This window comes from Diabrotica undecimpunctata, chromosome 6 (genome assembly GCF_040954645.1).
Source record: "Diabrotica undecimpunctata isolate CICGRU chromosome 6, icDiaUnde3, whole genome shotgun sequence".
In the NCBI taxonomy this organism is placed as follows: Eukaryota; Metazoa; Arthropoda; class Insecta; order Coleoptera; family Chrysomelidae; genus Diabrotica; species Diabrotica undecimpunctata.
In genome coordinates, this window is record NC_092808.1 from 37734277 (window position 1) to 37747054 (window position 12778).

The 12778-nt window shown below is 31.3% G+C and overlaps 1 long non-coding RNA gene across 1 annotated transcript; it reads left to right on the forward strand.

The window, feature by feature from the left end:
* Positions 1-1491: 1491 nt before the first annotated feature.
* On the forward strand, positions 1492-8046 carry LOC140443392 (uncharacterized). Its single transcript, XR_011951203.1, has 2 exons — positions 1492-1710; positions 7607-8046. It is a non-coding gene; the product is annotated as an uncharacterized lncRNA (long non-coding RNA).
* The last annotated feature ends 4732 nt before the right edge of the window (positions 8047-12778 follow it).

The following is a 12778-nucleotide window of genomic DNA, read 5'->3' on the forward strand; positions in this document are numbered from 1 at the left end:
TCAACACAAATAACGTTTACTTTAAAAAAGGTGTCGCGCCACCAGTTTCTATAAACAACACTCCACTACCAGTTAATACCGTCGTTAAATACTTAGGAATCCATTTGGATAGCAAACTAAATTGGGGCATCCACATCTGGAAGAAACGCCTTCAACTCAGCTTAATCTACAGGAAAATGTATTGGTACATGAGTCGAAAATCAAATCTTAGCCTGGAGAATAAACTTCTGATATATAAATGTATTTTAAAAGCGGTATGGCAATATGCAGCACAAATCTGGGGTATAGCAAGTAATACCAACATACAAAAACTTCAACGTTTTCAATCGAAAGTACTGCGCCAGATCTGTAATGCCCCTTGGTATATCACGAACCACAGATTACATCACGATTTACAGCTACCAACAGTTTGCGAAGCAATATCTGCTGTAAACTCTGTATACAAGAACAGACTATCCTGCCATCCAAATCCGCTGGCCACGGATCTGCTCAACATTTCACACGTAAGAAGATTAAAACGACCAGACCCTTTGGACCTCTAGCAAATCAGGAAAATTTGCAAAAACCTGGAGAATTAAAACGTTGTAGATGTGGAAATTCCCAAGAAATTTGGACCAAAAATATTCCTAGAGATATTAGAAGTGCAATCGATTTGTTTGTAGGGATCATCACGTATCTACTTGCCTTAAATATACAACAAATATAGTCTGTAAACCTATTGATTCTTTATTACAATTTCGTTAAAAATTAAGTATTTTAAAACTTTTAAATTTATTTAATAAATTTTGTGTGTATTTCATAATAATAACTATTTTTTTACAAATAATGTTACACTGTTGGATGGAGAGATTTGGCGTTACTACTGTACCCATTGGTATTACGTGTCATAAAAAAGATCTGGTATTATAAGGGTTAATGAATTAACGACATAATTTTGATATTTCCGACAACAACATTGACTTCTTACCAAAAAGTAAGGGGTATTTTTTAAACATTTTATTTAAACTTTTTTTTAAATAACCAATACTTGTATTTCTGTTGTTGAAAAATAAACACAGTTCTTGAAACTGTCCAATTTTTTAAATTTTTTAAATTTTATCACCTTGTATATCAAAAACTAGTAACTTTAGGACAAAACTGATACATATTTCCGATTTGAGAGTTTATGTACTTAATTATTTTAGAAAAAATATGGATTTCTATTTAAAAAACAAATTGATGGCGTCATCGTAGTTGCGGTTCACCAAAATAAAAACAAAACTAAATTTAAAAATCGAGAAATTTTTCACAATGTATATAATTATATCGCATCAACCACTAAGGTTGATAAGGGTGTGTATATTTTATTTTAGAATTTTATTAGCTAATATATTACCTGTTCATCAACAAGGCAGAATGATAAGAGGTCTCATATTTTCTTATATGTTTTTGTTATCTACAATGTAATTGATGATGTTTATTTTATTTGAAATAACGAGAGTATTTCCGTGATAGCGTTTAAACTCTGACACGAGAGATAAACGGTTACATTAAAATTTATAGTGCAATTTCGTTCATCTTCAAGAAAAGTGTTTGTAAAACACTTAATGAATCACCGCCGCTGTTAAGTCATTATTGTAATTCAAGGTCTATTTTATTAAACTAGTTTTTTTTATTGTTAAAGAGTTAGTGATTTAGTGTAATTCTTTTGTGGAAGTCGACAAGTTCGAGGTAAGCGACAGCAATATTTGGAAAATTATTGAAAGTATAATGACGCTTGCAATATGTAAACATTTATTAATATGTCAATTTTTCATATTTTCTTTATTTAAACCATTAAAGTTTGAATTAATTTTTAATCAAAGGTAATAATACCCAATGAGTTAAATTAAACCAAAATGGTTTTATTTAAAAACAAAGTTTTTAGTTTAAAGTTTAAAAATGCTTGTTGCTATATGGCAACGCTAAGTCTTTGTGAAATCGCACAGACTGTTTCTTATAATTATTCATTTATTTAAGTTTGGATTTACAATCGATACATCGACCAACCATGTAACTATCACCCACCACTATTTTGTCGAAGGTATTGCAATCCTATGTGACGTGCAGACGTCCGACTCTCCAGTAGATCAGTTCTACTCATTTCACTATTATCCTGACTCATGGCAAAAGGTCTTGGTACTTGAGTATGTTTATATTCGGTTTTAGAATATATTTTCCTTCTTCTTTCCAGAATGCCGGCTCAACAAATGAAGGTTGGCTATGACCATTGCAAATTCGTCTCTACCTTCGGCTCTTCTTAAAAGCGTCTGTGTGCTTAACCCAGTCCAGTTGCGAATGCTTTTGTGCCAGGATATTGGTCGTCTATCATGACCCATTTTTTATTGAGTTTACCTTTCATTATCAGCTGCAATAACTTGAAGTTCTTAATTCTATGTATGTACCCCAATTATTTTGTCTTTCTCCTTTTAATATTGGTCAAAATTACTCTTTCTCTTCCCATTTTGTGCAACACCATCTCGTTCGTTATATGATCAATCCATGGTATTCTGCACCATAAAGAAGAATAGAGTTAATGTAACGTTTTAGTATACGATATTGGATTTGCAAATTGAGGCTTTGATTACTTAGAAAGTTTTTCATTTTCAAAAAGGCTACTCATCTTCATCTTCAGTAACCGAGACTCTTAAGTACTTTATTTTGTCCACTTATTGAATATCTTTATTTTTTACCTGGATCCTTGTTATGACTTTACCCCTTTTCCTTATAACCATGGTTTTGTTTTCCTTATGTTTATTTTAAACGAAACTGTTCCACAGTATGACAAATTATGTTTAGTAGCGTTTGCAGATCTTTCTCACTTTCAGCAATAATGACTGTATCGTCGGCATAACGAATGGTATTTATATAATATCTTTTTGCTTGAGACAAAGGCGTCAAACCATAGGCATCTGAAGCAATTGTCACTACATTATTATCCAACCACCTTATAAATATAATGCCAATATTTCTTTCAATCGAAGAAAAATAATCTACTTTGCCTCGCGTTTTACGTTTGACTTTTGAAGATGTAAGAGGGCAGGTCTTTGGTACTCTATTGCTTCTAATAGTTTCGACAGCGTTGTATTCTTTTAATCTTAAATATTTTAGTAAACGCATGCTGGTAAATAGGTTGTCAAAATAAAAATTAAATAGAAAGTTATTTTTTTTTTAATTTCATCCAGCATAGGGATAAAAGATGAAGTGCACTTACCAAAAATTTGTTTTTCTACATGCATATACTTATGGTCTTTGTCTTGATACATATCAAAATACCATACCTAGATGTGGATTGTAGCTAGACACCAGTAAGGTATCTAAGAAACATTTTATTTCATCGTTGGTTACAGCAAAATCAGATGCATTTTTAGAAGAAGCATATCTCATTGATTCCTCTACCAACAAATTCATTACATTCTCTTTAAAAAAAAGTTCACATAGTTCAGATGGACTCATATTTATGTACAGTTAATGTTTACAATTAGGAATCATCATTTTATTCTATGTTGATGTTACCTTCTCTTTGTTGACCCCACCATCGATGCCAATATCACTACCTATTGTTTGGTTGTTGTGTAATAACTTCATCACTTGCAGAGAGATGTCGTCCTGCTAATCGATTTATATCGAAATCATATTCTTTGCATCCCGAATCATCGTCTTTTAGAATAGTAGACTCAGGAGGTTCAGTGAATATCTGATCCACATCTAAATTATAAAAAAAAATAAATATAGAAATAAATTAATAGTAGCGTATTGACCTAGAGTTACCATATGGCAACATTGAGATCACGGTCTCTATAAATGCACATTATGTAATAATTTTATGTATTTTACAACGTTATTACTAAAGTTTGCTCAGTCTATAAAACAGAAACAAAAATTTTGGAAAAGTCACGACTTATTTCTCAACATAATCTCCTTTTAGTTAGGTATACTTGATCCAGCGATGCTCCAACTGCTTCAACCTATCTTTAAAATACGTTTTTAGGACAATTTATTAAGTTAGTTTCTTACTCCAAACTACTATATAGACGCAGTGGAGGACTAAGACTAAAGCGGGCCCTAAGCAATATTGTAATTCCGGACATATTTCTCAGTCGTGACACATACTTTACGTTTGATAGTTTGGTTGTAAAGCATATTATAGTATGTAGTTCCATTTAATTATCGGATTCCAAGAAAAAAAAATTTACACGTACGAAAATGAAATAAACAAATTATTAAAACAAACACTAATACTTAAAACAAATATACCCAGATTGGGTAATTATATTACCTTTTTTCTTACTTTTAATTCTGCAAATTCATCAAATATACAGCTAGAGTACCATGGCTATTAGTTTGTCATAATTAATAAAGTTATTTAATAACTCTTTTTATATAAAGTAATAATAAACTATTTAATTTGTGTTGGCCTAATGTAATGTTAAATTTTTTTATTCTTGCCATTACTGAGAATGACCTTTCACTGATTGCATTGCTTATTGGAAGTGTTAAATAAATGATCAGAATTGTGTTTAAAATCGGGAATATAATATTATTTTTCTGAATAAATGATTACAAGAATATAGGCTAAAAATAATATTTTCTTTACTTGTAAAAGTCTTAAATTTAATAATTCATTTTTCAGTTCTGCTAGGTGTAAATCTTGTTCATATAATTCCTCTATTGCAGAGTCACTTAAATCACTATCATGAAAAATTGTTTTGAATTGTTACATATTTTTAATAGTTTTATCATCATCATCATCTAGCCATTATTTATCACATCCACTACTGGACATAGGCCTTCCTTAAACTCCTACATTCTTTACGATTTTGTGCTCTTTGTTGCCAATTTTTGGTGATACGTCTGATGTCGTCAGCCCAACGTATGAGTGGTCATTCTCTACTACGTTTGTCTTCTCTTGGCCTCCAATTTGTAATTTTGCTCGTCCATCGTGCATCGTCCAGATATTTTATACGATCAGTAAAGAATCACACACACTAAAAATATTAGATATGAAATGTTGTTGGTCACTGAATCTTATTTCATGTTCTGGAATTTCATCATGAAATAATTTTCATATTTTCTGACTTTTTTTATTATTAATATAAGCATAATCTTTAACTTTTTGCTTCTTTTGAATGAATCTTACTCAATAAATCAGTATATTAATACTGCTGTATTTAGGTATTCGTCTTTTTGAAAGCATTTATTTTCTCTACAATCTTTTCCCATATAGGGAACACATTTCCCATATAACCGGTGTTTTTTTTAGAGGTACTTATAGAACTTTAAAGTGGAATAAAACAAAGATTATTTTTTATATGAACAGGAAATTAATTTTATTTGAAAGACAATTTTTTGACATTATATTTTAAATATGATTTCTGGCATATGATCGTCATGGCTGGCTCTGACGTAGTCTAATCTGGAGGTCCAATTTTCGATCACTTTTTCCAATATTTTGTCGCTGTATATCGGCAATAACGCGGCGAATGTTGTCCTCCAGTTCGCCAATCGTTTCAGGCTAATTGGCATAGACTAGCGACTTCACATAACCCCACAGAAAATAGTCAAACGGTGTTAAATCGCACGACATTGGAGGCCAATTCGCGGGTCCTAAACGCGAGATTATGCGGTTACCAAACGTTTCCCTCAATAAATCCATTGTGACACGGGCTGTGTGACATGTTGCGCGTCTTGCTGAAACCACAGCTCCTGCACATTATGGTTGTTCAATTCAGGAATAAAAAAGTCAGTAATCATGGCTATATAGCGGTCACCATTGACTGTAACGTTCTGGCCAGCATTGTTTTCGAAGAAGTACGGACCAATGATTCCACCAGCCCACAAAGCACACCAAACAGTCAATTTTTCTGGATATAGTGGTTTTTCAACATACACTTGAGGATTATCTTCACTCGAAATACGGCAGTCTTGTTTGTTGACGTAGCCATTTAACCAAAAGTGAGCTTCGTTGCTAAACAAAATTCGCTTATGAAAGTCGGGATCAACGGCAATTTCGTTTTGGGCCTATTCACCAAATCTACGCCTTGCTAGGTGATCGTGTGGCTTCAATTCCTGCACGAGTTGAATTTTGTAAGCACGCAAACCAAGATCTTTTCGCAAAATCTTCCATAAAGTGGATGGACACATATCCAACTGCTGTGCACGATGGCGTATAGACTGATTCGGGTCTCCCTCTATACTACGCTCAACAGCAGCAACAACATCTTCTGTACGCACTGTACGACGTCTCTGTGGATGCGTATTATCATTAAGAGTGAACGTGGTGGTGCGAAAACGTTCCACAGTTGATCGAATTAATTGCTCTGATGGGCGATTATGTATACCATAAAATGGACGTAGTGCGCGATACGTATTCCGAACAGAACTATGATTTTCAAAATAAATTTGCACAATTTGAAAGCGTTGTTCAGGCGTCAGTCTATTCATATTGAAATGTCAAACTAAAGTAAATAATAATCACCTGACAGCTGTCAAAATGGCCGCCCCTTAAAAACGTGTTGTCAACTTCTATTTCTATACCTCTAAAAAAACACCCGTTAGTAACAGTACATACTCAAATGTTTCAAGTTGTTTATGTGATTTTGCAGTTTAGGACCTTTTTAATGGTATTTCATTTTTTAATTTTTCTTTAAAGATTTCACAGCACCGGAACGAGCAAATCACCTGGTGGCACAAACAGGTTTAATATTTAAGTGTTTGCCATTAAAAAATTTTTGTAATGCATTTCCCCCATGTATAGAACTTGAAAAAAATACGCACAATTTCTTGAGCAATATTGAAAAACGTGCAAATTTTCATTTTTCTATAAAAATTTCGACAGCATTGTTTCCAATTAAATTTAAGAATTATTGGTGCATGGTATAAAATGGAAAAAAAAGAAATATAATGTTCTATTCTGGATTGAAGTCCCCCCACATATTTACCGCATTATCATAACGCTGTCCCCGGCAGTTAGTGATGAAGTTAATTTGTCACTGGTTTTTTATTTTTTTTATGTACATTTTTACATTTATAATAAACCTGGGAACGCTCGTAAGACTTTGTTGACTTTATTAATCAACGATTCGGTAAAATTTAGACACGTTTTAACAATAATTATGAATATTACGTTTTACTGTTAAATAAAATCAAAAATTAATTATAAAAATTAAAAAATTAAAAACCTAATTTTCGGGCCCCAAAAATTACGTGCCCTAAGCATGTGTTAGTCCGCCCCTGTATATATGGGTCTGGCAGTTAAAATATGTGGGATCAAATATTAAACAGAGACTCTCATCTATGAATTCATCCAGGGATTCAACAAACTCATTACCTTGCTTGTAAATTAAAAATTTTTCTATTTAGAGTTTTAACGTCAACACAAACAAAATTAGATAAATGCTAAATTAAAATCGGTTAATAAACAAAAATTTACAAAGAGTTACTTATGTTAGCCCAAATCAACTGACTTCATTACCTATATATACAAAGTACCACAGTTTTTCTGTGTACATCAAAAACGTATTCTTTTTGATAATAGAATCAAAATTTTTAAAACAAAAGGTGATATATAAATGGTTTTATTTTTTAGAAAATGAAGCTTTTAACCTTTACCTTCTTTATTGCAATCACTTCAATGGTCGTAGCTGACAACCACTCCAAGTGCAGCTGTCAAGAAGGTTTTACTGCGAAGGAAGATAGCACTGGATCAGCAAGATGTATTACGTTTGATAATAAGTATACGTTAGATTGTAACACTCCTGCTTGTGTTTGTTCTGGAAATTTGGCTGAAGTACGTGTATCTGAGGAGGGGTTAGCCTGCTCAGAATTTCATTTTGGAGCTGAGCTTAAAAAGTGGCCTTGCGAAAACAAGGACGACTGGTTATTGTTTGAAACTAGCAAATACCCTATCAAGAAAAATTTATAATTTATAAAAATATTTTTAAAATACTGTACAAATTAAATATGTATTCATAGTTTGGTTGTATCTTCTCAAGTTAATACAAATATAAATCACCATGTTAATATTTACATACATAGATACATTTATACATTTATTTATATATTTACATATATACAATATATATATATATATATATATATATATATATATATATATATATATACATACATATATAAAATAAAGTTTTATTTTGGAGTTGCAGTCATTAATGAGGCAGGAAAGTGAAACTCTTTGTTCTTTATCTAGCTTTCGCAAATTTTTAATAAATTTTAATTAATATTGTACTTACATAACTAGATAATTTTAATAAGTTAAGTTTTAATGTTTTGTAAATTTGAAAATTTAATGGATTAACCTTTTAGCATATCCTGAAGAAGCAAATAAATTTTGCGAAAGCTAGATGAAGAACAAAGAGTTTCACTTTCCTGCCCTATTAATGACGGCAACTCCAAAATAAAACTTTATTTTACATAACGTGTCAGTCAATAATACCTAACTACTTTATACATATATATATATATATATATATATATATATATATATATATATATATATATATATATATATTATATATATATATATATATATATATATATATATATATATATATATATTTATATATATATCTACGGCATAAAGTGGACTCCGCCCATGTTAAAATGCAGGTTCAATTGAGCTCCGTGGTCAAGTGGATACCGATATACGGAGCTCACTTGACCATTCCATAATATTGGTTCTGTCGATTCATCAACATGTAGAGTTTAATAATTTGTAAAAATTTTTTGGAGCCCGTAAATACCCCTGTATCATAAATGTATATCGTTTAGTTCACGTGTATATATTATAGGGGTCGTTCAGATCTTCTTCATTGTATATTTCAACCATACGTTTATCGGTTTAAGTAAGCTCTGAGAGTTTGGCAACTGTGCGATTATACCGTATATTTTCAACATATACCGTGAACAGTTTATATGGGCTCCTTATTTTTATCTACTGTTTGCAGACAGTGTAATGTCATACGCATTACACTGTGTAACAGAGGATATCGTATTACCTGGTATAACTACGTACTAAAAGGTAACTGGTTCTTTAAAAAACAGGTATATAGATACAAAAGGATTTGGGCTTATTATTTAATGGAATGTTCGCTTGCATAGAAAATTTAATTTTTTCTGCATTTTTAAAATTATTATATGTTGTTTTTTTATTTAATATAATTTTATTAGTTCAATGCTGAACTAGATGTTTTTTTTTAATTACAGAAATTTCGTAATATATTTTGTTTACGTGAGTATGTCTTTGTACGTTTTATGTAAGCATCCGATTAATAAAAACTACTTTTATTTTATCCAATCTTCTGCAATATCTTGTATAAAGCTTTTTTATTATTTTAGTTCTGCTCTTATTTGTGTACTAAATATGATATCTCGATAGAAGGTTATCTCAAAATAAATATGTTATACAGTGTAGGTGCCTTTATGCTACCCCAAGCGAGACTGTTCTTCAACTGCTATTCTTACCTTTATGTTGTACAAAAAATTTTCTCTTGTGTAGGTATACGGAGACAATATAAGTGAGTTTGTTATGTAAGAGGATATCATATAGTTTTTGGAGAAATATTCTGTAATTTAAGGTGTCGTAAGCGGCATTTAGAGTGAAAAATACCACCCCTGATACCCGATATTTTTCGTACTGGTCTTTGATTTAGTATTTGTGATGTACATAATCTTCCCTATCTATAGCCACTTTTGCCTTTTAATTTAAGTTTTTCTTCTAATATCGGTGATATCATATTAACGATCTTGTGCAAAAGTATTTTGAATAGCTGACAAAATAAAGATATTGGCCGATAGTTTTTGTAGTCGTTGGAGTTTTTGCCAGGTTTAAGCAAGTTAACAACTTTGGCTTGGTTCTAGACTTTGGGTATCTCCATAATTTGAATACAGTTGTTCATCATCCGGATCAGCCATTGTAGTGTTTTTGGTCCAGATTTCGTAATAAGCTTTGTGCTCAGATCCTCAATGTCGGTAGTTGTATTATTTTTCATTAAATATGTAGATGGTGGATTCAAGCTCAACATTGTTAAAAGGTTCTCTCAGCTGACTGGTTTTTATCCTTTCTTACTCTACAATATAAGAATAACTCTCTTCTTAGAGTTATTCTTTGCTTCTTTTTCGACAGAAATAGCATGTCTATATCTATAATGTGGTTTTAACGATCAGCTGTATACCAAATACCCTAGGTTAGTTAATTAATTAATCATTACCCGGGGTATGCCCGATTGCGGTGGCCTTATTAGTACTTCAATCTTCGTAAAGGCTCGTTCTTTGAACCACAGAAGTAATGCCTAATCTTTTACTTTTTATTAAAAATTTAAATTTTACATGCCGTGTATTACTTTTTGACGATATTTCGAATCAGATTTGTATAGTAATAATTTTAGGTATTAAAGGGCCTCTTTGTGGAAAATAAATAAGTTTGTGATATCGGTCGCAACTCATCTATAGATAATAAAAAAATAAACAGTTAAAATAAGTGTAAACAATTTAAACTACATACATCGGAGCCACTGTTTAGGTCATAGGTTTATCATAGATATCAAAGGTAACATTTTAATTCAATGTTATATTTAAGTATTTTCAATATTAAAAAAAGTAGGAAAAGACATGTTTATGCTTTTATTTTTTTTAAATCTATTCTATTTTCTTTCTAGAGTTTCGTCTTTTTTTAACGACCTGTGTTATTTTTTTTAATTGGGCACTTGTCCAAAGCTATGACAAATCCTCTGTCCTCTGCTATTCTATATTAATATGACTGATTCATTATTTTCTCTAAACACTCTGTCCTCTGCTATTCTACATTAATATGATTGATTTATTTTATCTTTCTTGCAGCTATTTTAATGATAATCCTGTGTATCTTCTTCTTCTTCTTTTTATATAGACATGACTGCCTGTTTTTCAATGTGCCTCCAGTAAGTTGCCGTTCCATCGTTTTCGTGGTCTTCCTACTGATCATTTTCCTATGGGTTAACCGTCTCTTGTCGTCTTTACTACTCTATTTGTTGTCATTCGGCTTATATGATTATTCCATTCTACTCTTCTATTTCTTAACCAGTTCTTGATGTTCTTTAAATTGCATCTACGTCGTATATCTGTACTTCTAGCTCTCTAGCACTCTCCCATAGTGTCTTACCATCAATTTTTCTAAGTGTTTTCATCTCTGCTGTTTCTAACACCCTTTTTGTCCTCTCTGTGTCAGGTCTTGTTTCTGCCGCGTATGTCATTATTGGTATGATGACTGTTTTGTAAATTCTGCCTTTCGTTTCTTTCCCGATATTTTTATTTCTTCGTATTGTTTCATTTAGGCAGCCTGGGGCTCTGTTTGCTCTATTCACTGGATCTTCCACTTCAGTTTCGAGCTTTCCGTAGCTAGATAATGTGATGCCTAGATATTTAAATTCCATCACTTGTTCTATTATCTGACCTTCCAGCTCCAATTAACATCTTAGTAATTTGCTGTTGTAACCATGCATTTTGTCTCTTTTGGGGAAATTAACATGTTAAATTTTATATGAAATTGGTGCAGGATACGTTGTAAATCATCTTCACTTTGAAAGAGTAGTATTGCAGATTATTTTAATTTTTTTTTCTTCCATTTGGTATCCTTTTTAAGTTCTTACTTTTTTATTATTTCATCCATAATCAGGTTGAACAATAAAGGACTCAGGGAATATCCCTGCCTTATCCCACTGTCAGTTTCAATAGGGTCGGTTAGTTCTTCGTCTACTTTTACTTTTATTGTGTTGTTTTGGTATATATTTTCGATCGTTTTGAGTTTTTCTAGAGGTATCTCTTTTGCGTACAATAAGTGGATAAAGTTTTTTAATTTATATATCTTCTGTATATCATTATTTCTTCTGTGTATTAAAAGTTAAATTTTGGTTATTATTAAGATTCTCTTAACGTGTTTATTGTCTTGTTTCTGCCGTCCGAATATATGTGTATCATAATAGATTGTAATGCATATTTCATTTAATATAATTAAAGTGCTCTTTGCGTTTGCCAATTACTTTCTCACTTCCTCAGCGATAGGTCTTTTTTTTCTCATCAATAACCTTATCCTCGCTCGATACAGCTATTCTAAGATATTTATATTTCACTATATGCTCTATCATTTGGTTTTTATCTCAAATTTGTACCTATGAAATTTATAATATCTAATATCTGGTGCTTTCATATGAAACTGGAATAAAACACTTGGTAGATAATGTTTATTCGTTTTGAGTAGGTACACTTTTTTTAGAACCTAGTACATTAAAGAATAAATATTTGTCTGTTCAGTGTTTTCCAAGTCTGTAAAACTTAAAACAGGCTTAAATATTAGATTATACATTTATTAAGAATGTTCAATATCTAAATTGAAGATTTTATATCTCAAAATATGAATAGGTTTTTACATTTTGTTTGACGTTTTAATCTTCGAATCGGAGTTCATTTTTCGAAAAACTATAAAATTGTGAGAACAAATTGCTATATAAAAGTACGAGGCAATATTCTCATGCTGTGAGCTTTGCTGCTCTGGTACTTTTATAACGCTTAAGATATTTTTAATTTATTGTCAACATTTTTGAGGTGTGTTTCCTTAAATGACCATGTCTAAGGTTAGTACGTTTGATTAAATGAAATTGACATTAATTTGATAGTTTCTATTTTATTAGTACTGATGGTATAATATGACTAGCATCTGTTGGTACTATATATCAATTTCAACATGTGGAAGTGAGAGCACTCTCTTGTT